At 46.2% G+C, this 27,917-nt stretch overlaps 3 long non-coding RNA genes across 3 annotated transcripts; all 3 read right to left on the bottom strand.

Moving 5' to 3' along the window:
* Nucleotides 1-4,108: 4,108 nt before the first annotated feature.
* Nucleotides 4,109-6,633, bottom strand: LOC144246993 (uncharacterized). Its single transcript, XR_013340710.1, has 3 exons — nt 6,578-6,633; nt 5,192-5,365; nt 4,109-4,223 (listed from the first exon to the last, which is right to left on the bottom strand). It is a non-coding gene; the product is annotated as an uncharacterized LOC144246993 (long non-coding RNA).
* A 3,347-nt stretch (nt 6,634-9,980) lies between these two features.
* Nucleotides 9,981-14,139, bottom strand: LOC144246991 (uncharacterized). The gene is made up of 3 exons (XR_013340708.1): nt 14,040-14,139; nt 12,765-12,902; nt 9,981-10,091 (listed from the first exon to the last, which is right to left on the bottom strand). It is a non-coding gene; the product is annotated as an uncharacterized LOC144246991 (long non-coding RNA).
* A 7,361-nt stretch (nt 14,140-21,500) lies between these two features.
* Nucleotides 21,501-22,732, bottom strand: LOC144246992 (uncharacterized). Its single transcript, XR_013340709.1, has 3 exons — nt 22,694-22,732; nt 22,229-22,361; nt 21,501-21,518 (listed from the first exon to the last, which is right to left on the bottom strand). It is a non-coding gene; the product is annotated as an uncharacterized LOC144246992 (long non-coding RNA).
* Nucleotides 22,733-27,917: the final 5,185 nt, after the last annotated feature.

Below are 27,917 nucleotides of genomic sequence, written 5' to 3'. Positions count from 1 at the left end.
ATGGTAGGCTGCAAGAGAATTGAAAAACAAACCTAAATAATTTTGCATGGCAATCATTCCTTTTTTATCTTACAGCTAATGCACTGTAAGAAGCTATGGAGAAAAATTCTTGTGCAATCTTTCCTTCTCTTACCTATGATCATTACAGCTGTCCCTGCTAAGAGTGCAAAAAGCGTGAAGATCATCACCTGGTAAGACTCACCAAACTGCTGGAAGAGACTGGCTTCATCTGCAGAATTGATTAGGAGGAGGCAATATTGAGTTAAAAGGAGCATCTTCTCCAACCTGCTTTAAGAGTTAACCTCATAAACATCAGAGAAATTAAGGGTTCCTGCTGGCATACGGAGTGCAGATCTAAACTTACAACTCACGGGTGCAGTGGTTCTGTCAGTCAGGTAGATCACTGTCACTGGGATGGTGATGGACTGGTCTGTCATGGGACTGGAGACAGTCACACTGGTGGACAGGGAGCCCTGGCTGGGAACTCTGGGATCAGCCAGGCTCACAGTGTACACCACATCACTGGGCAGCCCATAGGACTTCTCCAGCACCTTCACGGCTGGGGACTCGCATTTCACCTGCACAGGGAACATCCAACCTGGAACAGACTGCTGGCACAGCACAGCACAGCTCCCTCTTCCAGGCCAGCTGCCAGCAATGGGTGATTCCTCAGAAACACTGAGCAATTCACCCCTCCAGAGGAGTCAGGTGCACCCGTACAGTGACACCTGCAGCATTTCCCCCTGCCTATTGCCTCTCACCTGCCCCGTCCACAGGTCTGGGCTAACCCCACACAGCCAAAACCCACAGAGCCTCAATGGGCTGTGTGAGCTATGGGCAGTCAGTCACACACTTACTTGGGCAAGACTTCCCCACAGGGGTAAAGCAGGTTTTTGCTTCCTGACCCGTGAGCTGGCTCACACATGCCAGGCTGTATGCCCAGGTGAGCCTGCCACACCTGCACGAGCCCAAAACCCGAGGCCAGGCTGGGTGGGCTCCTGAGCAACCCAGTGAGTGAGTGGCATCCCATGGCAATGCATTGGAACAAGATGAGCTTCAGGGTCCTGCCAACCCAAAGCATTCTGGGATCCTGTGAAAAGTGAAAACTGAGGAATAATCAGCATTCCAAGATGAGCATTTCCAAATCATCTCAGGAATAAACCTTGACACGGTGAAGATGGCAGGGAGTGCCTCGCATTAGAAAGCTGCATGTGACAGCTCAGAATGCTCTCAGCTGTGCTGAGACACTCCCTGGGAATGCCCTCATCTCCAGGCTATCCAGGATTTCCCTGGCACCAAAGATTCTCAGCACGGAGCTGCCATCCTGGTTGCTGAGCAGCATCTCAAGCATCAGTAATGTGTGATGTTTTCCTCCCTGCAGCTGGAAAGCAGCAGAGTAACTCCTCACCTGGATGTCAGGGTGGTTGTAGATGGAGAGCCCAGTGGGGCTCACTTTCACATCTTCCACAAGCACCAGTTCAGTGGTGGCAGGCCCTGGGAGCACAGCCTCGTGCTGCAAGAACAATGGTAGCAGTTACAGAAAGAGGCACAACACTGTAGAGTCCTGTGTGTGCAGGGAGGATGTTTAAGGCAGGCAACCAAAGCTCAGAGCACAGGCTGAGGGATGAGATGCCCACAAGATCCAGAGGGCTCAGTCAGTCAGCACAGGGAAGGGCATCCTCAGGGCTGCTCTGTTCTGCACCCCTGGCACAGGCAGAGGACCAGGGCCCAGCACTGCAGCATCAGTGAATGATGTCTGACAAGCACAGACAGGGTATTAACTCTGAGCCATGGCCCAAGTTCATACAGAATGATAAGGAACATGCACAAGGTGTTCTAGCTCTAACTCATCTTTTCATGCTTCTTAGCAGGCCACCAAAATAAATTCTTCCTTAAATGTAAGTACATGAATACTGGAACAAATGCAGCTTTAATCACTCACTCATAACAACATTAGCTCAGAAAAGGAAAAGATTTCTAGAGGAAGTCAGTACTCTGTACCCATTTCACCTCATTAGTAGAATTATCTCCTTGATGTAGAAAGGATCTGATCTTTCCCTAATGGCATAATAGGGTGTTCCACTTAAACATGGAACAACAGTCAAGGCATCTTAATATCCCATCTACTAGATTTCTGTTTGTGTTTTTGGCTGCAAGAAAGGAGAATGGGCAGGTTTGAAAGCAGAGCAGAGCAGCCCATTGCTGATGTACTTGAAAAATGCACCCACGTCACCTCATTTAAAAAAAAACAGCTCATTCATGAGCCCACAAAGTGCAGCAGGACTGGCATCTACAGAGTCCTCCTAAATTTAAACACAGAGAATAAAACTTAAGAATATGCCAGTGTTCTCTGAACTCAAGGCAAAGTTTACAGCAGTCTCTTTACTAATTATTTCAAAAAGTAAGAAAGAATATATAATACTGGCTTAACAAAGCAGAGCACAGTGAACTACAAAATGATTGTAGAACATCAAGTATCCATATTACAGCTCGATTTCTAAGAGAAAAAAAAAAAAAACACAACCAAATATCTCAAATAACTTCAGCAGCAAAGTAACTGTGTCTCTGCAGTAATTCTCATTAAGCCATAGTCAAATGCTTCAGGGGAAATACATCTGCACCATGCTTTCCCAACATGAGAAGAGTGGAAACCTCACAGAAAAGTCAAGAACCAAGTGGCAAAAAAGATCACCTCTCAAAGAATTTACTAAGCAGATGCCACACCTGGGCCAAGCTGAGAGGAACCTAGCCCACAGAATATTTCACATTACTGGTGCCCATCTGCTACCTGCTTTGAGTTAAACCCTGTAACCTCTCAGTGCATATTTAACTTTTTGCCTCAAGTATGTTTTCAAGGTACTGCATATAGTTCAAATCCACTTAAATCTTGCTAACAAGATTAAACAGAAATTCCAGTTAGGAAGCAGAATATTTTAAGAGTCAGTTATTGCACATGTCAGGTTATTCCACAGGCTGAAACCTGCCCTTATATTCAGCTTACAAAAGTGACATACACAGAAAACTGCCAGCTATTTACACCTGCCCTCTTTGCTCATCATCATTACCTTTTACTGTCTTTCTTCCCTAGCTTGAGTATCAACACACTAAGTATTTCAGGGAATGGCTAATGACTTGTAAAATGAGAGCCTGGGCTTATGGCTGGCATCAGAAAGAAAAAAAAAACCAGAGCATCAGTCAGAGCCCAGAATAACACATGGTCCATATGAGGAATCAGTCAGCTTTTGCTTTGCTCATGCAGAACTTTCCCACCCAGCTCTGCAGGGGCAATAATCCATTTGCTTTCCCCAGTGACAGCTGCATGAAGCACATGGCTGCTTTAGTGAAGGACAAGCAGCAGAGATTCATTAAAAAACCCTAAACTGAAACAAAACCAACTGAAACACTTCTCTGTAATGCCCTTGCTCAGATGGTTAAAAAACTTCCAAGAATTTGGACAAATTTGATTTGGATAGCAGCACCTAGTGCAGAGGAAAGCAGGAAAACCATGAACCAGTATCAAACCTCTGCAGAATGAACCAGACTGCACCAGGGAGCTGCCTGATTTGTACAGTACTGTGTGTGGGGGAAATAAAGCCACCAGAACACTGAGCATTGACCACAGGGAAATGGCAAATCCCCCCAGGTACTGTTACCGGTGTTTGGGCTCTGGCTGCCTTCAGGTGGGGCTGCTGGAATCCAGTGGCAGTGGCAGAGATGGCAGCAGTTCCAAACTCACGGTCAGCTACCACAGTTTGTAAACCTAGAATGCAGCAAAGATGAGAAATACATCCAGCTCCTCTAGGCTCATTCTCATCAGACAAGAACTTTCTCTCTCAACACAGGTTCTAGACATTGGACTTGGTTCCTTTTCTCTCCTCTCTTTAATAGCACACACTAAAACATGCACACTGATGTTAAACTGAAGTATGACTGCAGATTACAGTAATTTCTTTAATCAAGATCAGACACTGCCAAACAGATTTAATCTGGACCTTCAAACAAAGAAATGCTCATTTCAGCTCACTCATACCCTGCATTTTCTTCTGACCATTGCCCTCCTCCTTCAGAGTCAGCTCCATTGGCAGCTCCGCCTCAATACGAGCAATGGCCTTATTTGTGGATTCCCACACAATACTAAGGGAGCTGAAGCTATCAAATTTCCTGCCTTGCTGGTCATAGGCAGCCAACTCCAGCACTGGATTGTGGTAATTGGAAACAGGAACCTGAAAAAGAAGGAATATTTTGAACTGAACCAATACAACAGGATTTTTTAATCATTTAAAAAAACATATGCTGAATTCCATGAGGTTTGTTACAACATCAACGCATAAGGAATGTCCATTAAAAGGAGCCATCAGTGCAAGGCGTTCAGCTGTGCTCCAACAGCCCTGAGATTATCTCAGCTGGTCAGAGCATAGTGCTGCTTACACCAGGTAGATTCAAGTCCTGTATGGGCCATTTAGAGTTGGACTCCATGATCCCTTTGGGTCCCTTCCAACTCAGAGCATTCTGTGAATCTCTGAACCCTAAAGGGGTTTTACTGGAACATGGCTTTGGGGTTTTTTAGCCAGTGAATTACCATAAGAAAAAAACAAATCCCCAAACCAACAACAACAAAATTGAACCACAGCTCAATGAAATTGTTTTTAAAATTCAAATAAATGATGACAAACACTGCTGTTTGTTAAAGCTCAAGATTCTGGTGTTGCAATTCTGATGAAATACATTAGCAACAGCAGTGCCCCAAGGTAAGCTGACACATAATGGAGCCAGAAAAGCAGGTGAGCTCTGAGGTGGCTAACAATACACAAAAGTCTCCATCTCCTCTTGTTATTACATAGAAGCTCTTTAAAATGATTCATTTTAGGGAAGGAGGATGACTTTTACATTTGCCAGGGAATATTAACACAACCAAATGTGGCTTACTCAGCAGCCAACATGTGACAATACCTGTTAGCAAGAAAAACAGAATAGCAAAGTTCCTTATGCCTGATAATCGACACGTATCTCTTGTCCATTTACTGCAGGACTCCCCCAGCCTGCTCTGTGCAGGGCCCCCAAGGGCACAGTGTGGCCACAGCACCAGTTACTGCTCCTCTTGCAGCAGCTGCGATGTTTCACACATGGAGCTCCAAACACTGAGTTTTCTGCTCTAAGAACACCTTCTTCTCCTGACACTTCCCAGGCTTACCAGTTGCTTGCTCTGCTGGAGCAAAGGGCAGGAGAGAGCAAGCTGAGGGCTGCCATAAACAGGAATCAAAGCCAGCCGGGAAGGGAGAGCACAGATGAGCTTCACCACAGCAGGCTCAACCACTGGGAAAGGGTTGGTGACTGTGGGGCTGTTCCCAACTGTTAAGGCAATAACCTGAAAACAGCAAATGAGGAAAGAGTTTAGTTCAGGCACGCTGTATTTCCACAGGTCTCAATTACACTGTGATATCAGAATGAAAAGCAAAAATACAGTGCTTGGGGATTTACAGCACTATTAAGACACAGGAAGATGTAAAAGAGGGAGCACATCTCAAGAAGAATTCTTTATCACTATGAAAGTACTGTTCCTGGGAACTCTTTCCTCGGTGTTCATGTTCATTACTATCAAATTTGATTCAAACAACAAATCTCATGTAACTGAGAATGGAAACTGCAGGTGTTCTTGCAGAGTGAGAACAGAACAGCCCAAAGGCAACATTTATAGTCACTTCAGTGTGTTTAAAAACATCTTATCTTTTATTTTACACTCCTTTTCTAGCCTTCAGCAAAGTGAAGTGGATCTAAAAGCAGAGAAGGCTGAGGCAGCTCTGGTCACCTGCCCCATGCCCCCACGCACTGGTGCTGGGCAGAGCCATGCAGGGGTGATGTGCTGGGGACAGCCAGCCTTGCACAGAGCTGCACACCAACAGCAAGGCCTGTTCCTTTGGAATCTGCACTGACAGAAACAGCTCCACTCTGCAAAGTGAGGAAATCAGTGGAACTTGGCAGCCCAACCAAAATGCTTAAGCCTTGCAGAATTGCAGAAGAACACTATATTGAAGCTAAAAGCTTCATGGGCTGAGGGGGGTGAGTAAAGCAGGAGAAATCACTTCTGTATGTTGGAGAGAACAAAACCAAGTGGAAAATGAGCACAGCCATGCTCACCAAGGCTGCACAGAGAGTAGAGCAGTCAATTCCTGGGGCTGCCATTTGTTACAATAAACAGAATTACACTGGAAGGTAATACAGTTAAGAGGAGCAGGTAAGGCAGGGGAGTCAGCCTGCTCAGTAACCTTCTACTCTGATCCTGTTCATGCAAACTGAACCTGCACTCATTAGGATGTTCAATGCATCCCACAACACAAGGCTTCCACAACTTGGGTTTATACTGCAATAAACCCACCATAAATCACTTTTTAATGTAATGCTGTGAAATGCTCACTCTAAAATCTGCATCAAAATGCATAAAGAATGTACTTACCCAAGTTCTTTACTGGCTCATTATAAAAGCATCTAGCTACATAACAGGCATATGGCACCATAAATGTGTCTGGAGCCAGTTCTCAGCACCTGATGGAGGGCAACAGCAAGCCCTTCTGGCACTCACCTGCTCTCCCAGGCTCCTGCACAGCACCCTAACCCAGTGCTGGTTGCTGTTTCGAGGTGTGGCACGTTCAAGTAAAGAGGAGGCAATGCTTTCTGCATCCTCAGCAGCAACCCTCCTGAAGAACTTGGAAGGTTCTTGGACCCATGGCCTGGGTCCTCCTTCAAACAACACATCCTTGGAGGAACCCAAAGTCACTAAAGCAACTGATGGTAGATCGATAGCCTGCAATCAATTAATTAATTGAAAATTAATCATCTATTTACATTGTTTGGTTGTGCTCTGCAAAATAAACCTCCTTCTGAATGGAACAGCTATACTTGGATAAGGCTGTGGTTTCTCCCATGCAGTGGTTTTTCAGCACACTTAGCGAAAAACAGAGCTGCACTAAAATCCACAAGGATTCTGTCCAGCTGGATTAGATTCAAAGGAAGCAACAGATCCAAAGACAAGTTTTAGCTGCCTTTTAATCACATCTCTCTCATGAAGGATTACAGCAAAAGGGAGACCCTTAATATATTTTTCTGAGCACAGAGAGATAGTATTCTGCTATACTTTCAAAGAAGTATTTAAAATGGATGAAATTACGTCAAATTGTACTTTCACTTGCCAGTGCTCTCTCCAGAACAATTCAGTGTATGTAGTTATTCTCCTACACAAGTTTTACTTCACACTTGTCTAACAAATTCTGCACTGATGTGCATCTCTGGGACAGCCTGTGCTGTTCACCACCACAGCAGTTAACCTGACATTTAGTGCACAAAAACCTTTCCAGTTTGTGTTTCACAACATCACATTACGTTCATTATAAACACAAATCCGTAGTATTTGCACTAACATTTTTTCCATATTGAGGGAAAGCTATGGTGAAATACTCAGATTTCAGCCTGCAGTCAGTGCTAGGCTTCTGCAGATGAGACAACAAAGCAGCCTCTTCTGTATTTCCATCTATTGACCCTGCACTCAGCTTCTTTCTTATTTTCTTCACTGAACCAGCCAGTGGTGGAATGTAAACCCACCCACCTCAGTTTTTCAAACCTATTCCTTGCATAACCTGCTCCCTGTCATGTAAAGGTGCTTCAGTGCTGGATCCTGGATCTCTCCAGGAGCAGGGGAAGCAGACTCACTCTCAGCAGGAGATAAGCGGCGATGGCGATGCTGGCACTGAGGCGCACGTGCCCGTGGGTGTACACAACCACCAGCCTGGTGTACCCTGAAATTCAGCCTTCAGTCTCACCCCACTGCAAAAATCAGCAGCTGGCTTAAGTCTTCCTGTCAGATAAATGAAAAATATACAAGAGCTTATTTGGAAAGAAATGCCGAGGCATGGTCATCAAATTCCACACAGCTGTTTGAAGGCAGCCTACCAGAAAGATGGAGAGAACTTTTTACAAGGACATGTAGGGACAGGACAAGGGAGAATGGCCTGAAACTGAAAGAGAAAAGGTTTAGACAGGATACTGGGAAAGAATTCTTGGCCGAGAGAGTGGTAGGGCTCTGGCACAGGGTGCCCAGAGAAGCTGTGGCTACCCCTGGATCCCTGAAAGTGCCCAAGGCCAGGCTGGACAAGGCTTGGAGCAGCCTGGGACAGGTGAAATGTGTCCTTGCCCATTGCAGAGGGTGGGACTGGAAGAACTTTTAAGTCTCTCCAACTCAAACCATTCTGCATAAGAAAGCAAATATATCCTCAAAATAAAACTATTCGGACCCCCTCCCCTCTGAGGTTGGCAGTTCTGTGGGGATACTGTACAGAACTATGAATCAGTGATTTAAGGGAGAAGTGTGACTTGGGAGAGGTGTGACCTGTCACCAATTTAACTTCCAAACCAGGGAGGGAGTTAAAGCACCTTCAAGTGGGCTGAACACGCCAGGGCTCTCCAGCTCCACCCCCAGCTCCAGCTGTGAGCAGTCGCTCAGGGGGACCAGCTCGCCCCTGTCCACGCTGGTCCGGCCACTGATCCTCAGGGGCAGCTCCAGCACCTGCCCCACGTGTGCCTCCACCTGCAGGAAGTGAACTCCATGGCGCTGGGCTCACTCACGTACACCTGCCAGGGACGGAACAGGGACAGGCTGGGTCACTGCTCTGCTCCACGCCAGCCCAAGCCCACAGCAGCTTGGTGAGCTTCCCTTTTACTGCTGCTCCTGTCATTCTCTCCTCTGCTTTGCAGACTTTGAAGTGTGGACTGCTGTGTGCTATCTCCAGGGGCTATCATCACCAGCTGGGAGAGGTTTAGCGTCCATTAAAGAACCTACCTCAGACCAGAGATTTCACAGCAATCGCAGCTTTTATTTGCAGGATCTTAACTACTTAATCTTCTGCAACTGGCTTCAGGATACCAAACTATATAGGACAGAATTAAAGATGTAATCTGTGTGGATTAACTACTCCTAAAACTACTACTACTAAAAACTGACTCACTGAGGTCAGTAAACAGAACTCTGAAGAGCTGTTCACACAGAAGGCAGCTCCTAACACAGGAAAAAAAAGCATTCAAAAATAACCTATTCAGATTGTGAAATACACTGCTCTGAAAGCTCACATGGTCTGAAGGTTTCTTTCTGTCTTCAGACTTTGACTCATGTTTGAGGATAAGAAGTTTTAGCTGAAAAAATCTTCCTCCCTGTGTCTCCAGCTGGTAACTGTTGCACTGCTAAAAAGCAGCATCTAAGGCTGTTCAGATAATTATTTCAGAGTGAGTGTGTAAGCTAAATTCTGAACAGATTTTAATTAATGTCACACCCCTCCCTTTGGGCCACCACATGTACTGTTCCTGCATTCTCCTCGCTCCAAGCCACACACACTGACCACCATGACCTAAGAACAGGGGATGGTCTGAAGAGACACCACAAAATCCCTCTTGGGAGCTATGTTTTTTATTGCCATTTTCTCCTAATTTTCCTAAAGTACTGTTTTTTCTTGGCCAGCTCGGGTATTTGCAGCCCGTCTGCAGCACAGTGCTCAGTTCAGGTTCTTCTCCAGACAGAAATTTCCTTGTACATCCTGGTAACAACTGTCACCCTTTTGTATCAAGGGAGAGCACCCACCTATCACCCTACAGAATGAATTTCTAGTTTGGCTTGTCTGCCTGGATGGCCAGGCCAGGAGTTAATTACCATTTCATTCTTGCACTTAAAACTTCCAGCAGGGAAAAAGGTTTGCCAAGGAAATCAGGAAGGGGCAAAAATGGGAGTCAGGTTAATGCACTGGACAGTGCTGGATTCCCTAAAGCACAAACTGAAAGGAATCACTTAACCTGCCACAGGGCAGGAAGTGGAAGGGGATTGCCTATGGCATTCTCAGTGCCTTTGCTGTTTCCAAAAGCCACATTCAAGAACAAGCACTGAACAATGAATCTCTTGCCTTCATTTTGCCATAAAGCAGCGGATTCCGCACGTTGAACGCCCGAATAATGCTGACCCCAGCATCACTCCCCGTGCTCATCACTCCTGTGACTGTCACTGTGGCTACTGCCTGGTTAGAAGAGGACCAGCTGAAGTTGCCACTTCCACCCTGAGCCTGAAATACAGAGGGAAAAATCTTGCAAACATTTAATCAAGGACATGGTTTTCACATTCCACAGCTTTGGATATCTTGCGTGAAAACCAGGAGTGCACTGAGAATAGGACATACAAATAAAATAACACCTCAGAACTTGATAAGCAATAGAGAGATGAGAAGATTTCTACCTTTCGTTTTATATTCGGCTTCTTTCACACACCAAAACAAATGTCAAAAGTTCCATCAGAGTAAAACACGGGTGAACACTGGAGCTATTTTAAAATGTATATTGTTTTAATTTCTTTTACTTCCTCAGCATTTCCTTTAACCAATTTCATAATTAAAAATGAACAAGGTGATAAATCTTCTCTAGAGGGACAGTGTGGAAAACAAACAAGTCTAAATTATACAGGAGCTTAGCTAGTAATTTTTACCAGGGAAAGAGAAAAAAAAAAGAAAATTAAGAGGAGGGTCATTTCCCATCTTCCCATCTTCCTTTCTCAGAGCACATGCACAATCTGATTACAGAAGGACACAGACAAATAAACAGGCAGAGGTGTGTTACAGGAGATGCATGGGATGTGGTGAGAAAGGCTGAAAGAATCCAAGGGCTCAGCATATTTGTAAAGGTGTTTCAGTTGAAACAGGGGGATGAGCATAGTCTTAATGACTATGAAGTCTCAGGTCCCTGCCATAAACCCCAGACAGGTCACTACGCTTTCTGTCTCTGACAGTCAGTATGCACTGAGGAGAGAGAGGAAGGGTAAAGCAGCTTCCCATGCAGCTTCACCATTAGCCAGAGCCTGGCAGGAGATCCACACTGCTACCTGGGAGCAGTGCCCTCCCCAGGAACCTCCACGTGCCCACCTCGCACAGCTGCTCTGCACCTCTCATGCCTGTGCCAAAGGAAGGCAACAGAAACCATCTCATTGGCACAAAGATGAACAAAGCAACCCCCAACAAACCAGACAGCTGCCAAAGGAAAACCTGCCAGGCATTCTGGTACCATCTGGAGCAAGTTACTTCAGCTATCAACAGAATTTGGCTAGATCCAAAAATCCCTTTCAATTTATTTTCAGAAAAACTTTATTCACCCATTTGAAATAGCCTGACTGAAGCTATGCAGTGGGAGGCAAACTCTGATGGAGAGGCAGGAACATTTGAGCTGTGTGTATGCTGTCGACCACGTGTCTTGTGGAATCTATAGACCAGAAGAAAGGTCTCAGTTTCAGCAAAATTTAAATCTTGGGAGAAAAAAGTTTCTATGTTTTTATAGAAGAACATCAGAGTAAAGTAAGACAATTATTGCAGTACCATGAAGGAATGTTCTCTAGTGAAATACTTCATTATATTTGCAAGATAAGGTGACAATAGAACTGTGAAAGACGTAGGAAACAAAACCACATTTCCTTTCCTTTACTGGGAAAATTCCAGCAGAATTATGAAGTACTGCAAATGCAGACTTAGTACTAAGAATTTTTGCCACACTCTGCTGGTGTGGTCAGGAATAGCATGAAGTAAACCAAACCAATCCCACAGAACAGACAAGTCGAGTTATGCAGGGCTTAACTCAGTGTAGCTGCCCTTAGACTCACACTGGAGAATGCAATTTAATCCTGTGAGATTGATTCTCTCCATGGAGTCACTGAATCAGTAAGGCTCTAAAAGACCTCTGAGATTATCAAGTCCACCACTGAACCATGTCTTCAGGTCCCATACCCCATAATTTTTGAGCCCTTCCAGGGCTCGTGACTCCACCACTGCCCTGGGCAGCCTGTGCCATGGCTTGACAACTCTTCCTGTGAAAAAAAATTGTCTAATATCCAAGCTAAACATGAGGATGTTTCCTCTCATCCTATCCCTTGTTACCTGGGAGGAGAGCCTGGCACCAAGTGTCCTGCTGCCTATTTGCTTATAGTTTACTTAATACAGATCCAACACTGAGCACCACTTTATGCTAAAAGGGAGAGGTAGGAGTTGTGCATCCAACACCTGAGTGCAGGGTCTGGGTATCACTGGCCTGAGATAAGAGTCTGGGCTGAGAAAGCACAACTTTCTTTTCCCTACTTAGACTGGAGATACTGGATACTGGCATACAAACCATTTGTTTCATGAAGCAAAAGGAATAACTGACAGCTTGGGAGCAAAGACACACTTAGTAAATATGGAATCATCCCTTCTGTAAATAAGCTGGGGCCTTTGCCTCCCTGGAACTTTGTATTAGGAGCACAAGGTGTGTGGCCACTGAGGAATACTGATGTCCAAGGCTGGCAGAGTGCTGCAAATTAATCTTGTCATGCCCTTCTTTGTAGTCACTTCACACTCCCATTCATATTTCCCATCCTTGCCAGCAAAGGGCAGCCTCTAATGATTGCTGTGGATCTTTGCATGTAGGATGCTCCTGGAATTCCAAACCATTCCAGGCACAGGTGCGTGGTGCATGCATGAGGGAGAGAGGAAGGGAAGACAAGAGGTACAAGTCAGTGGGGTTTTTATGTTTGTTGGTTTCTTGGTGCTTTTTTAAAACTGCATATCAACTCCTGTAACTAACGTCCCATGAAATTCCTGCAAGTTACATTTTGGATGCCACTGTGCCTGAAGTATCCACAGTCAGCCCTAGCTCAGTGGTGTCAGGCCTCAGTGTGCCTGCCTGAGTTACACACCCTGCAGCTGGGTACTTCTTTGGCATACCTGGATGGTGTACTGGTAGACTCCTGCTTTTGCCTGCCAAGGAAACATCAGAATGCTGGGTACAAGCAATATTGGAACATGGATCTCCACATCCTGCTGGTTTCTCACTGGAACTGGTAAGGTGTGAACACCTCCATCCTGCAAAGTGCAAAACCACGGTGTTATAAATGGCATCACACAGCTTCCCAGAGTTAATGTTTAGTCCTTAGGTATAGACATGTTCTTGAAAACACCTCAGAGAGGAAGGAAAACTATTTAGGACCACTTACGAGCAGAGCTCCCAGTGAGCAAATAGCTCCTGAAGATCCAGGTGCCCACATTAATGTAAAAGGCAAGAAAAAAGATACTCTTTCATTGCTCCTATTTTGAGACCTCACTTGGAGAACCAATCTGGAGGCTCAACACCTATATTTACTCTTTGCTCATCCCACTGTGTACAAAATTCAGCCTGAAAGAGCCCTTGCTCAGTCCTCCCTCCCAAACATTGGCCTTCAGAGCTCTGCTGTCATTGCAGTGCTACAACCCTCTGGCACAACACACTGTTACTGCATTTCTGAGGGAAAAACAACTCTCAAGGGATGCTCTTCCACTGAAGAGAACATCTCTGACACAGAAAATGACTGAGATGTATCACATTGAAGGAGCTGCTAAATCCTGCCCAAGGAATCACTAAATTGATTTTACAGCAAATGGGTTGAAGTGTTGAATTTTCAAGCAAAAGCAATTCACTTCCACACCACGTGCCCTAGTTAGCCATACATTCAGCAGCCTGCCCAACCAGCAGAAAGTAAATGAATAGTAATTTGGAGAAATGTGCAGGCTGATACATTTGGCAAATTGTCATTCCAGAGTTTAAGGGCACTTCCCAACTGACAGCAAACTTCCCCAATGTAACTGACTGCAGAACAAGGTCAGGGTATGAGTGATGATCCTACCACAATAAAGTGTAAAATTCCCTCAGCCTGTGAGAGGCCCCTTGCCCAGCACAAGGATCTGCCACAAGAAAAGAAATCAGTGCTGTGCACCACTGCCCTAACAGGAGTTTGCCACAGGCTCGGGAGCAAAATCCCACAGTCTTTAATGTAAGCAAATCCTCTTTTGACTCAATTGGCAGTTTTCATGAAGAAAGGATTTTAGAATTTGGTTCTTAATCTGTTCAAAGACAGCTCAGACCCATGTCATTCTTAGGTTTCCTTTTGCCAGGAAGTCACTACTGCACAGCTCAATTATTTTTAGTCCTACCAGTGAAGCAGAGGAGTTTTCACACAGACGCACCCGGTCAACAACTGATGTCAGTGCAGCATCAATCGTGGTCTGACCTGCCTTTACAGCCCTCACATAATGACAGGACCCATTCAGAGAGGACTGCAGCACCTCAAAGTGTTCTCCGGACAGCTCTGTAGTAATTCGGATCTTCTAAAACCAGAACATGAAATAGAAATTGCCACAGGTGACTGACATCAGTGGGGGACAGAAAGCCCTAAACATACAACAAGAAGTCAGTAAGCAAATGTTTAATCACACAGTTCAAAGACATGCTGCTGAAACTGATTAGAACTCTCCCTGTGGAAGTTTCAGTCTTTCAGTAAGATTTTACCTTTAGAGACATTAACTCCGCAGAAAGTTTCTTTTTAAATTTCATGCTAAATGTAATTTAACATGAAAGTACCTATATTTATACCACTAAGTAATTCATATTTTACAGTATTTTTCTAATTTTTTCCTTCTTCAACATAAAAGAACACATGAATATACTGTCCCAAAGGCACACTACTAAGCTCTAGCTCAAACTCAGATCTGTATCCCAAAAAGCAATTATGAGGTGTGGGAAGAGTAGGCTCCTTTGCACGGTTGGGGTGTAGGGAGGCAGAGATCTCTGAAGCTTGCTCTTGGGGGAAGAGGTTTATTGGAGAATTCAGGGATGCCCAAGCCTCATGCTCTCAGGCGTAGCACGTGGCTGGGCTTAGGAGGACGGGGGAGGGGAGAGAGAAACTGAGGGTTTAGGAGAGGGGAAGCCCCAGGGAGGGAGGGAGTCCAAGAGAGGGAGGAAATCCAAGAGCGGGAGGAAGTCCAAGAGAGGGAGGAAGTCCAAGAGAGGGAGGAAGTCCAAGAGGCCGCATGGCCGCTCAGAGCCCCCTTATCAGGGGCTCCCAGGTGGGCTGGGACAAGGCATGGGCCAATGGGGTTACAGACTCTGTTTTAGGGGCAGGTACAGAGGTGCGGGATGAACCACAATCTTTTGCAGGGTGGGATGGAACAGTCCATTTCACTCCAGGATTCATCCAAGGGTAGAAGTGACATCCGGCTAGCTAAAATAACAATCATATCTATCTATCCTCTGCAACAATTGCCCTTTTTCGTTAAACTTTTGAAAAGGTAAATACAGACTTAATTACTATTTTTGCACAACTTGGGGTATATAGCATATTGGTACTGAAACTATACTTATTACTCTTAAAACAATCAAGCTTACTTTACAGAGTTCCTTCAGCCAAGATGCAGAGCTCAAACCTTCAGATAAACTGTTTAGCTAGATTATTAATTGAAATTGAGGTGGCATTTATTTCTTTACTGATTGAGCATTTTAACCTTTTGACTGCTTTAGTCTAATGGAAGAATTTAACTGAGGTAGTGTTATTAAAATCTTTTGAGGAAGGTTCTATAATTGACTAGGTTGAAAAAGTCTATTAGAGCTTTGTATCAGTTAGAGATATGGTATCAGAGCTTGCAGTCTTGGCCAGAGTTACCCAGGCATTTGTCTTTGGTTAACCTATAGGTGAAATCTCAATACAAAAATTTGAAATAAGAGAACAAATGTAACAACAAGGGTACAAAATTAACATGCATGTGAAAATAAATGTCCATAGTCTTGAATTGTTTCTGGCAGGTAGTTTTCATCTCGTCTTAGCACAGTTCAAATCTGAGCGCTTGCTTCTTGGTTTGCACCTGCAAAGTCACTGCCATTGGTGAGGGCACTGCCAGATTTCGGTGTATGGTAAGGCCTTACATTCTTTGCCGGGATCCATCTGAGTCCTTCACCTGTAGAGACACAAGCAAACCCTCTCTCCCACGTTACAAGGTTGCATGGGCTTTCTATTTGTCCTGTGACTGAGGTCTTGATCAAGACTTTTATTTTTACTTTTTTGTTGTTCAGAAAGTGTCTGTAAATGGGCATGTCAGGCTGTCCTATACAGCAATTTGAAAGATTGTATGCGTATGGGGCTTTGCTGAACCAATTTTGGGGTGTAGCCTTATATATTCCCCTCTTCTGTTTTAATAAGCTGCTTTTTAGGGCTTTAGATGTCTTTTCTATGGTACCCCCTAACAGCTGGTAACAATAGGAGAAAGGGAAGCTACTATCTCCTGCCGCTACTAGGAATTCTCTCTCGTCCAGAGATGGGACAGCTGTCCACTCTCTGGGACTGTGAGGCTTGGATATATGCCTGTCTATCAGTTGGAGGCTATCAATGCTCCCCTGAGCATCCTGGGAAACTGAGGCAGCAGGGGTGGTATTGGTAGGGGTAGCACAGTTCTCTGTGGATCCTGTACTCGTCAAAGCAGCTGCCAGGTGCTGTTCCTCTTTCCCTGGCTGCATGCTAAGCTGTGAATTAGATGCAGTAGCTGCCAATAGCTGGGGCAGAGGGGCAGGAGTGGAGACTGTTAGCAAAGGCTCATGGGAGAAACCTGAGGATGTGGAGGGCTCTCTCCAAGCTGAGGCTGCAGCTGTGTAATGTGGATGCAGCCTAGGAGAGGAAGTGGGGGCATCCAGGGGCTGCAGGGGAGGCGGTGGGGTGACGAGAACTACTTGTTGCGCGGCTGGTTGGAGTTCTGGGCGGGCACCCGGCACGGAGGGCTTTAGCGGCAAACCCGGAAGCGACTCGAAATTCCCCGGCAGCGGCGGTGGAACTCCTTCTGGCGGCTCCGGGGGTCCTGCCGGCGCCGCTGCTGAGCTCGGGGGTTCTGGTTGATCGCACATCGCGGCACGGGCGGCGTGGGGATCAGCAGGCTCCATCGGCGGCGGGGCAGCGGCGGCAGGAACTGGCCGGACCGGGGACACCGCGAACCGCGCATGCGGGGAGGGCGTCACGTGGTCCGCCGGCCGAACCAAGATGGCGGCCGCGTCTGCCGCCCCGCCGGAGCTCTCTGGGGTTGGGGCCGCACAGCGGGGGGTTTGCCGGGAGGCGGGGGGTGGTGGGGTCTCGGCACGGGGCGCGGCGGGAGTGGCAGGCGGCGCGGCAGAGGCGACGGGGACCGGCGGCACCGCGAACCGCGCATGCGCGGGGCGCACCACGTGGTCCGCCGGCCGAACCAAGATGGCGGCCGCGTCTGCCGCCCCGCCGGAGCATGCTGACGATGGGCACGTTCCGCGGGGGGGTTGCCGGGGGGTGGGGGGTGACGGGGTCGCGGCGCAGGGACCCGGGGTGTCCCCCCACGGCCGGGGCTTGGGCTGGGGTGGGCGCACCGGGCTTCCCGGTGCTTCCTGTTGCATGTCCGGGATTGGGGGCGTGGCCACGCACTCTCCCGGCGCGGGCAGCGGCAGCAAGGCAGCGGCGAGCGCTGGATTGAGCGTTTGTAGAAGCACGGCGAAGGCGCTTTGTAAGGAGCCAGCGAAAGTAGCAACAGCCGCTGCTATTAGAGGGTTTTCGGGGGGAGCCAGGGCGGGCACGAGCCCCGCGGCCAGTGGGGGGGGCGGGGCGGCCGCGGGGGCCGGGGGTGGGGTCACGGTGGAGTCGGGAGGGGCGGGGGCGGCCGCGGCGGGAGGGGCGGGGGCGGCCGCGGCGGGGGCCGCCGAGCCCGGCGGCAGGCGGCGCGGCGCGGGGATCGGGGGGGTGCGGGGGGTGGTCGCGGGGGCCGGCGCAGCCGCGGCGGTTGGGGGTGGGGTCGCGGTCGCGGCGGAAGCGGCAGGGGTGGAAGCGGCCGCGGGGGCCGGCGGCCGGCGGCGCGGCGCGGGGGTTGGGTGGGGGGTCGCAGGGGCCGGGGCGGCGGGAACCACGTCATTCAGGGGGGCGGTTGCGGGGGCCACGGCGGTTGGGGGTGGGACGGGGCGGAAGGGGATCGCGGCGCGGTCGTCAGCAGCCGCGTGGGCCGGCCACATGGCCGGGACCGGCTTTCGTGGAACGAACAATTCGGCCACAGCTCTAAAAGCTGGGAGTAACTTGCAAGCATCGGCGTCTCTCCTGTAAATCTCAATAAAAAACTTATCACCTACTGAGTCCCAGAATTCTTTGGTAAAGGCGGCTGATCGATCCGCATGAGGGAAGTGGGGCAGGACCCATTCCAAAAGGGATTTTAACTCTTTCTTAGGCAAACTACTGTTGTGACTACGTAAAAGACGGTTCAATTGTTTGTAGAGATCTCTATCTTGAGTAGAGTGGGATTGTCCCATATTTTAGACCTGTGTAGCTCACCTCGAGTTCGCTAAAGCAGAGATCCTCTCCTCAGGACTCTGCACAGGTCCCCTCAGAGCTCCGGACATCTCTCCGGACGGCTTTTCCGTGCTCGGGACCTTCAGACCTCCCCCCTCGGGGCTTCCAGCGCAGGCAGTGCTGGGCAGTGCTCAGTGCGCTCTTAACGTGGCCACGTGCCACCAGCTCACAGCTCCTTGCTCGGGCAGTCCCAAGAGCTCCAAAAGCCGGCTATTCACAGGCGATGGTGCTCGAGGGTAAAATGCCTCGGCAAACTTTAAAGAGATAAGGCTTCTACGTTGCTTAGCAACGACAGCCTGTGCTCAGAGCGAAGAGGAGGCTATCACAGGTAATTACCGTGCATGAAGGTATCGAGATTCGTGGATTCCTTTTTCTTTCACGTCGGGCGCCAGTTGTGGGAAGAGTAGGCTCCTTTGCACGGTTGGGGTGTAGGGAGGCAGAGATCTCTGAAGCTTGCTCTTGGGGGAAGAGGTTTATTGGAGAATTCAGGGATGCCCAAGCCTCATGCTCTCAGGCGTAGCACGTGGCTGGGCTTAGGAGGACGGGGGAGGGGAGAGAGAAACTGAGGGTTTAGGAGAGGGGAAGCCCCAGGGAGGGAGGGAGTCCAAGAGAGGGAGGAAGTCCAAGAGAGGGAGGAAGTCCAAGAGAGGGAGGAAGTCCAAGAGGCCGCATGGCCGCTCAGAGCCCCCTTATCAGGGGCTCCCAGGTGGGCTGGGACAAGGCATGGGCCAATGGGGTTACAGACTCTGTTTTAGGGGCAGGTACAGAGGTGCGAGATGAACCACAATCTTTTGCAGGGTGGGATGGAACAGTCCATTTCACTCCAGGATTCATCCAAGGGTAGAAGTGACATCCGGCTAGCTAAAATAACAATCATATCTATCTATCCTCTGCAACAATGAGGAAATAAAATTATATTCCCCTAGATCAAATACTCTCAAAAGCAGTAATTCAATAAATTTATTCTTGTTGCAACTGAATTATTTTAATTTCGTTTCCTCTGCAGTTTAAGAACTATGTGTATTTGGTACCTGGTATATAGAATTAAGGAAGAAGCTCTTCCCTGTGAGGGTGGGCAGGCCCTGGCACAGGTGCCCAGAGCAGCTGTGGCTGCCCCTGGATCCCTGGCAGTGCCCACGGCCAGGCTGGACACTGGGGCTGGGAGCAGCCTGGGACAGTGGAAGGTGTCCCTGCCCATGGCAGGGGTGGCACTGGGTGATCTAAGGTTGCTCCAAGCCCCATCCAACCTAAAAGACATTGCCCAACTTCCATTTTTTTCCTACAGCACTTCAGACTCCAATAACTTCACATGAATCACCTAGAGTGCTTTATTTTTATAAAGTAACAACAACAAAACAAAGGAAAAAATGAAGAGGCAAGAAATAACAAGCTTTGCACTGTCCTGTCTCAATGTAAATAAGAAATCACTCAAATAATTCCAAAGCAAGTCAGGATTTAGGAGACAGTCACAGAAAAAAAGTATCTAAACATTTCAACTTACATCAGATAAATACACCTTATTTCTTGATTTATCATACACGTCAACTGTAATTTCATAAAGTCTGTCTGTTTCCAGGACCCATCTGTCACCTGGATAAACTGTAAATCCTGCAAAACAGGAAATATTGAACAGCACAAACCAGCAGCCTCTTAATCCAATGGAGAAAAGCATTTTGCTTCTGGTGCCCACACTCTGCAGATGAACACTCATTATTTTAAACTGCTGACTACAGAGATAAAAGAAAGTATGTAAAACCTATTTCACATTGAGCTACTTTTATGAATAAAATTCCTTTTCTGTGAAAGCTAACGCTGAACGGAAGCGTGGAGATACAGCATGAAAATCACAGAGACAAGGCCAGAACTTGCATGATTCAGCCAGAAGACTGCAGCAATACCAACCCAAATATGCAGGAGCTACCACACAGACAGTGCTGCTGGGCAGCCGGGACACCCCCTGCATGCGGATACCTGCGGCTCAGTCAAGGAACACATGGCTCAGCACGAGCCAAGATCAGCATTCTCCTGGGACTCCTCAAGCCTCTTTGGCTATTCTAAAGCTAAGTGTGCACTGCAAATAAACGTTCTCCCCACTTCACTGCAGGACAGCGAGCACTTTGGAGAGATCTCACTAGAGAATATAATGACTGTAATGTAAACATTAAATAAAGCCCCATACATTTCTACAGTGACTGAGGGGAACAGACGTGATTTAAGTGATCTTTTGCCAACTCTCCTGGGTTGTAAGATAAGCTTGTATTCTATTTGCCATCTGTCGAAAGGTTGGGCAGGTTTTGTTATCTCTCCCAAAGACAATGGTTTGCCCCGTAGAGGCAATGGTTTGTTTATACACTATTGACTGACTCACTGCTGGGCTGGTAAATGTAACACCATCCCATTGTGAGGGGTCCCACCCAGAGGGGGAAGCCAAGCACTCTATTATTGTTTAAAGGAGTAGCTTTTTGGGGAGAGAAGCAGCTCTCTCTCTCTCTTCGCGGGATCTCGCAGCGGAGCCGCCGGAGCACAGGGAGGCGGCGGCGGCGGAGCTCAGAGGCAACCCCGGCGCAGAGGAAGACCGGCCCCACTGCCACCAGATCTTCAGAGGAAAACTATACCCTTCAAAAGATCACCACTGCAGCTGCAATACATCAGCCACTGCAAGAGGAGCAGCTATCATTGCCACCGGACTACTACCAGCACCCCGACTCCTCAGGTTGTGGACATTATCACTAGTTTTTGTTTGTACCAATTGCATTTGCCTTTTTAAATTGTTATCTAGTTTTCTCCTAGTAAAGAATTGTTACTCCCATTCCCATATCTTTGCCTGAGAGCCTTTTAATTTATAGATCCTGGTAATTCAGAGGGAGGGGGGGGGGGCGGGTTTGCCTTCTCCATTGCACAGGAGGCTTTGCCCTCTTTCACAGACTCCTGTCTTGTCGAACCAAGACACCAACTCAATTTGTTAAAGCATTCCAAGGCATCAGACAGCTGTGCTGAGACTGAATTCACAGCAGTGCTGCTTTCCACAGCTCCTGATTTCCAGACTCTCGATACAAATAAGGATAACTTGATCCTTCTGTGTTGCCAAGGGTGGAAAGCTTGTCTCCTGCCACAGAGTGGTGGCTGGAGAAGCATTCCCAAGGAAGGATACTCTTGTGCACCAGGATGAGCTTGGTTTGGCCCTGCTGCAACGCAGTCACGGTGGATGTTGCCTGGTCCAGCTTGGCAACTGGCCAGGAGGGATCTCCCTTGGGATGGAGGATGTTGTTCTGGAGCTGCAGCTCGTACTGCTCTGATGGCATTGCTCTTTCTGGACGTGAAACAAAACCTAGGAAACAATAAAAGCAGGTGTGGCAGTGGCTATCTGCTGCTAATTATTGCTGATTCTTTTTTACTGATGCCTAGTGCACAGATTAAATCAATATTTCTAGTGGCTTATAAAAATAGCACTTCTGCCCTCACATCACACACACAAAACCAGTTTCTTGGAAAATTTAATGTCTGTGAAACTGCAGTTCTCAACTAATGTCATCTCAGTATTTCGACCTAACATTCAACTGATTTCCAGCTTCAAAAGAAAAAAAAAAAAATAGCTGAAAGGGAAAAATGGAGAGAAAACTCAAGGCACTGCATTTTGAAATGGGCATAAAGCCAGATAACCCACATTTATAAAGGCTTCACTTTGTGGAGCAAATCCATTTGCCAATAAAACATTTTCTGTTACAGAAGTTACTAACCTAAATTTGATTTAAGCAAGAAAGTCAGTCAATTCCTTAGTGACTGTCAGCAACTAAAATGACAGTGTTAGCTCTCATTTTAAGTTACCCCTGACTCCACATCCTTGACAAATCTGCAAGAGTATATTCTTAAGAGTCACAATTTTTTTGATGGAAAGAACTAAACAGCTCTATCACTGTGTGCCTTAGGAAAACAGTATTAAACATTAACATAGTAGCTTAAACACAATTAAAAATTTCTCAGCTGTTAAAAATTCACACAACGCATTAAAAAATAAAAATAAATAAGAATAGAACAAACCTGTGATCTTCCCTTGCCTCGGTTTCTGAACTCTGTACTGAATTGATGCTCCAACCAGAAGATAAATGTCGTATGTTGGATTTAAAAATATGTTTTCCAAAATAAGCAATCTGACTTCTGCAGGCTGTACATTCTGTTGATAGAGGGGGAAAGAAAAGTAACCACATTAAAAGGAGCTCATTTGTTTGAAACAGACCATGAAGCAGGAACTTAGAATCTGGAAGTGAAAAACATTATTTGCTGCCATTTTATTTTTATTATTTGGCTCTTTAGTTTCATCTTGACTTTTGTCACAACAAAATGCAAGGGACAGTGAATGGTACAGAGATCTGCTTTGTGCACACAGTGCAAAAATGAAGAAAAAATTCATGTTGATATGAAGATCATTTTGGAGACTACAGAAAAACAGATGCTCATTCACACATTCAGAAATCCATCCTCCCCTCTGACATTCAGAAATCTTACCTTATAGATGCTTTCCTGAAGTCTTGCCTTTAATTTACAACTCCCTGTTTTCATTCCAGACACCAGAATGGTATCTCCTTGCTTGGCGACTTTTTCCATTTCCAATATACAGGAAGGTGAGATGTAGGTGGATTCTAAGAACTTGAAAATACTGAAAGGTGAATCACAAAGTGAACAGAAAATTGTTAACCAACCTTTGTAAACCCACAGAGAAACATCACCAGCATCTACTCCCAGCCACTTCCATTTTTAAGCCGATTTAAGATACTTGCCTGGGACCAGATATCCCAGTTTTACTCATTCTTTGAGGTATCTGCAGCTAATTTCTGTGACAGATAAGTTTGTCTGAAGCTTGCTGATGAGCTATCACAAGACCGCACATGTTGTCTACAATTATCCCTCCAGTTTGTTCAGTAGGTGAGACTGCAAAAACTCTCTGTATTGTAGAAGAACTGATGTGCAAGACCCAAAGCTTATGTTGATAAAAGCAATAGCTCAACAAAGCCAGAACGCAACTCTGACCTCCCTCAAGAAGCCAGAAGGTATTTAACAAATGACTATGAAAATAGTCTGCAAGTTGAAAGCCTGTAGTAACTGTTAGAAATTTCAGTGAAAAGAGCAAAAGAGGGGGAAAGAATTTTCCATGAATGGGCAAATGACAGGAAATTTTGGAAAGAGAAGCATGTTTCACAGGGTGTCACCTTCTGCATGCACATGATCTGCTTGGCTTCATGTGCATGTTCAGAGAAAAACCAGTGGAGCCATCTGGAGAACAGTTATGGATATTAACATATTCCTGACAATTTATGATTTATTTTGCAAAGCTGCACCACCTGTAGAACATTTCTATGGTATCATAGTTATGCTAACAGTAGAGTATATATCAATATTAGTTTGGTTAAAACCACATCAGCAAATAGTTATACTGACAAAAAAAGCTCCTTATGTACCAGGACTTGGGATATCCTGTCCCACTAAGCCATTCATTCTGGCTCTCACTTGTACCTGCAGCTTCAGGTGTATTATGGGCTTAGCAGGCTTTCCCCAGCCAACGCTGCTTCTCTAAGGCTGCAAAAATTAGTTTGTGTTTGCCCAGGAGCAAAGTCTTGCTGGCTCCCCCCATCCCACCTGCAGCGTATTTGGAGTGTCAGTTTGAGGATGGAAGCTGGCTGTTAACCATTCTGCTCTGTAGGAGAACTGGTTTCCCCACAAGAAATCCTCCTATTTCAACACCAGAATTAAGTGTCCACTGACACCTGAAACTCTTAAGGCTCAGAGAGCTCCTTTCTGAAATGGAAAGTGACTTTTTTTCCTTCAAAAAATAAAACTCTGCTGAAACCCTGAGATAACAATTTTACTGGTAAATCTTCCTTCTGCATGAGATGTATCAGAAAGATCAACGACTGCATCTGTTTATTTCTAATTATTGCATCAGAGCTACCAGAGCTGCTCACTAACACTATCAGTTAAATTAAACAGAGAACAAAGTGCCCAGGCTGCTGAGTAGGTTAAAAAAACCCAAACTGAATCAACTGACCCTTAACATTATAATTTTAGGCACCAGTTCAGTAAACTGCCCAGATGTGGGGAAGTATTTTTTATGCATCAGACTGAACCAACTTTTGAGACCAAAGGAAATTACTTTACCGTAGAGCGTTGTGGGAATCTGAGAAGCAATCAGCCTCTGGGTCCTTCACCACTGTCCAGTCAAACACCAACCCTGCCAAAGTGCTGAAAGTGTTTCCTACAAATCAAACAACCAGATTAAAATAAAAATAGAGAACAAGCATAGAGTCTTCCTGGAACATAAACCAGGACCTATTTCCCCGGGAAATTTCTCTATTTTATCCCTACAAGAAGAACCATGAAGTACCCTTGAATTTGCACAACACCAAGCCACAAATCCAGCACTGCACATAGGACTAAAACAAATTTACTTTTTGTTATTAACATATCACCATATTACCATACTTCACCTGACATTCACAGTTTACAAACACAGGTGGGATGGGCACAGTAACCAAAACAGTTAATTCCACCTTTTACAGCAGCTTGACACATTATTTCCCTTCAGTAGCTGTTCTAAAACTCCCTTGCTTGGAGTGTTGTGTGTGCACAAAACTTGAATGTTGTAAGCGTGGAATTCATATCAGATCATGGCTCTTTTTCTGATGCTACAAAAAGCAGAAGTTTTCTGCTCCTATTAAATAACAATGCATTCACAAATGCACTGACTCTTGTAAGCCTAAATGGTGTGTCCCAGAAGTGTTTGTGTAGTAGTTAAACAGATTGAGCAATAGGTGGCTGGTCTCAAACATCACCTCTGAACCTCCTGTCAGATACCTGACTGTTCACAAAAACATTCTTTTGCAAAATTCTTTAGACTACTCCAGTTCAAAAGAAAAAACATAACAGAAAACTTCACCAGGTATGATCCAGAGAAACTCCTTAAAATTCTCCACTTGCAGGGAGCCCATTCCTGTCAGGAGTAACACAACCATCCCACCTTAGGAATGGGTTTTGTGAGATACAACTGCTCACTTTAAAAAATTTAAAACGTTTATTAAACATTTACAAAAACATAAGAGAAGGACTACTAAGGAAGAACAGGCCTGGGAAGACTCCCTGCCCCATGGCTGCCTGCCAGGTGGCTGCCCCATCTTCAAGATTGATGCTTCACCTTTTACATTCCTGGAGGGTGCATCAGCCACCCCTGGCCCCTCCCAAAGTCTGTCAGTCAACCCTTCTTTGCCCTTTATTGGTGGAATTTATGTCTTGTAGCTGCATTTGAAGGTCAGGTGTTGTCCCCCCATGCCACCCCAGCAACAAGCTTTTCCATTCCTAACTCTCCCATGCAAGGGTTATACGTCAACACCTATTGTGGTGGACCCCCACCACAGGGAATGACGTGCATTGACTCCATGTTTGCAGAAGGCTGAACAAAAGCTTTATTAAGCTGTCCTATATTACACTATACTAAAAATTAGGCTACTACTGTACTGAAGAAAAGCCCGTGACCCTTAGAGACATCCCAACACACAGTGGCTCCGGTTGGCCAAATGAAATCAAAACACCATCACCAGAGTCCAATGAAGAAACCCTCTTTGGTAAACAATCTCCATAGCACATTCCACATGTGCCAAACAACAGATGCAGCAAATGAAGATAATTGTTTTTCTTCTTTCCCTGAGCTTTCTCACAGCCTTCGCAGGATTTTCCTGGTAAAGTCTGTGTCTCTCACCATTCAAATGTTATGTGACTACCACACACGCCTTCTTTCTACCTGTCCTAGACAGCCCAGGCTGTCTGGTGGGAACAATAGGGAGTGGGGGGGAAGGGAACTGTGGGGAGAACAGAGAACATCTAAACAACAAATCACAATAACATAACTCTACATCAATAAAGCTTCTCTTAAGATACACACAATATTCATCCCTTAATTGTGAGAGCAAATCATCTCATTATCTATCTATTACAGTTTGGATGGCAACCAGAACTAATACCTTGCAAAAGGAAAAGAGGGTACAAGGTCCCTGCAGTCCCCTGGCCTAGTACCTCAGCCAGTGGGGAAAGGAAGAGGGCAGCATGTGGCCAGGAGTTTAAAAGGAGGCTGTGTCCTCCAAAACTTTGAGAGAGAAAACCCCACCAGCAGATGTCCCCATGGACTCTCTCCCTGTATTCAAATAAAGATGCAGGGCTCCTCTGGCTGCTTTATGGACACTGGCTTTTCACAGTGTGGTTTGTATGCACGCCTGTTTCCTTGTATCTCAGCATCACCAGCCTGCAGTGGAGATACTCTGACTCGCTGCCACTCTGGTCTGCAGGAGAAATGGAACTAATTTCCATTAAGGCCTTCCCAGAGGGAAGGAAAAACACACCCAGAGGAGACAAGCAACCCCTGCAGGCATCCAAACTTCTGCACCAGATGCCGAGTGAGTTGCAGAGGGAATGTAGTGGGTGCATTTCCCTCAGCCTTCCTCTGACACTCAGCAGCCAGGGCCTTGCTCTGCACATGTGTGTTGGATAATATACCAAGTTCAATTTTGTAAAATTTCTCTAGTCAGGCTTGGTTTGCCTTTGCTCTGGGGAAAGGAATTCTAATGGGTTTTTTAAGGAATGTTACACCACTCAAGGGAAATGAGTTGGACAACCAGGGCAGAACCAAGAATACATGGGGAAAGGAACAATCCATTAAGGATAAAATATGCTAATACAACACAAAAGTAGGAGGTTTATAGAACCGAGCATTGAAACAGAATTGCAATTGAAAGCACAATAAAACACAGCGCAACACCTCAGTGCACAAGGGAAGAGCTACAGATGCCTCCACTCTGGGCTTCTGTAATGCCCTGGACACATCAGCCCTGCCCAGCATCCTTGTCCCTCGTTTGGTGAGCTGTGGATCTGATGCAGGCACAGTTCGGAGAAGGAGGAATTGGCTGGGTGCTCACATCCAGGGGGATTGTGGTCAATGGCTCAGAGGCCCAGTGGATGTCAGCGAGCAGTGGTGTCCCTCAGGGAGACAGCAAAACCATCCCTGGACACTGGGAACTCAATGTCCTGATGGTGCTGCTGGATAAGAGACCCCAAGGTGCCTCCAAAACAGAACTGTTCTGATCCCCAAGTCTTTCAGGCTTGCTCAGTGAACGAGCAGCTGGTTGAAGTGCAAAGATACTGAGAAACCACAAAATCCCTTCCCTGGGAAGAAACATCTCCACAACCAAACCTCACCTGTCTTTATCCAGCTCCAAGGGGAACAGACATGTCTATATCTAATCAAGTAACTTCAGCTTTAAATAAAATCTCTTCACTTATCCTTTTCCTGTGAAGTTGTGTTTAGAAAGAAGTTTTATTTTATACAGATACATTTACTAAAGACATTAAATAACAGAGGCTTTTAAGGTGTCCAATACTGGAACTTCAGCAAATTCCTCCCTGATTTCCTTTCATGAGTGCCTGCTGTCAGGGAGGGATCAGAAGGTCCTGTCCAGAGGGTGGGAGCAGATGTATGCCCTCTTCTCCAGGATCTGCTTTGCAGCTTTTTTAATGGAGTCATCCAGGTTTTCATCAGCATCTATGGAGAAAGAGATAAAAGTCAACTAAGGCACCGTAAAGAGCTGTTGTAAATTTCTTTCAAGAAGTGTTTTTGAATAAAATGTAAGTGGGAGTGCCAGGAAGAAACTAAACATTCCCTTCTGAAAAAGACTGATTATTACAGACTGAG

Source organism: Lonchura striata, chromosome 12 (assembly GCF_046129695.1).
Source record: "Lonchura striata isolate bLonStr1 chromosome 12, bLonStr1.mat, whole genome shotgun sequence".
Lineage (NCBI taxonomy): Eukaryota > Metazoa > Chordata > Aves > Passeriformes > Estrildidae > Lonchura > Lonchura striata.
Note: the sequence above shows the minus strand (reverse complement) of the source record. Positions and strands in the feature narration are given on the sequence as shown.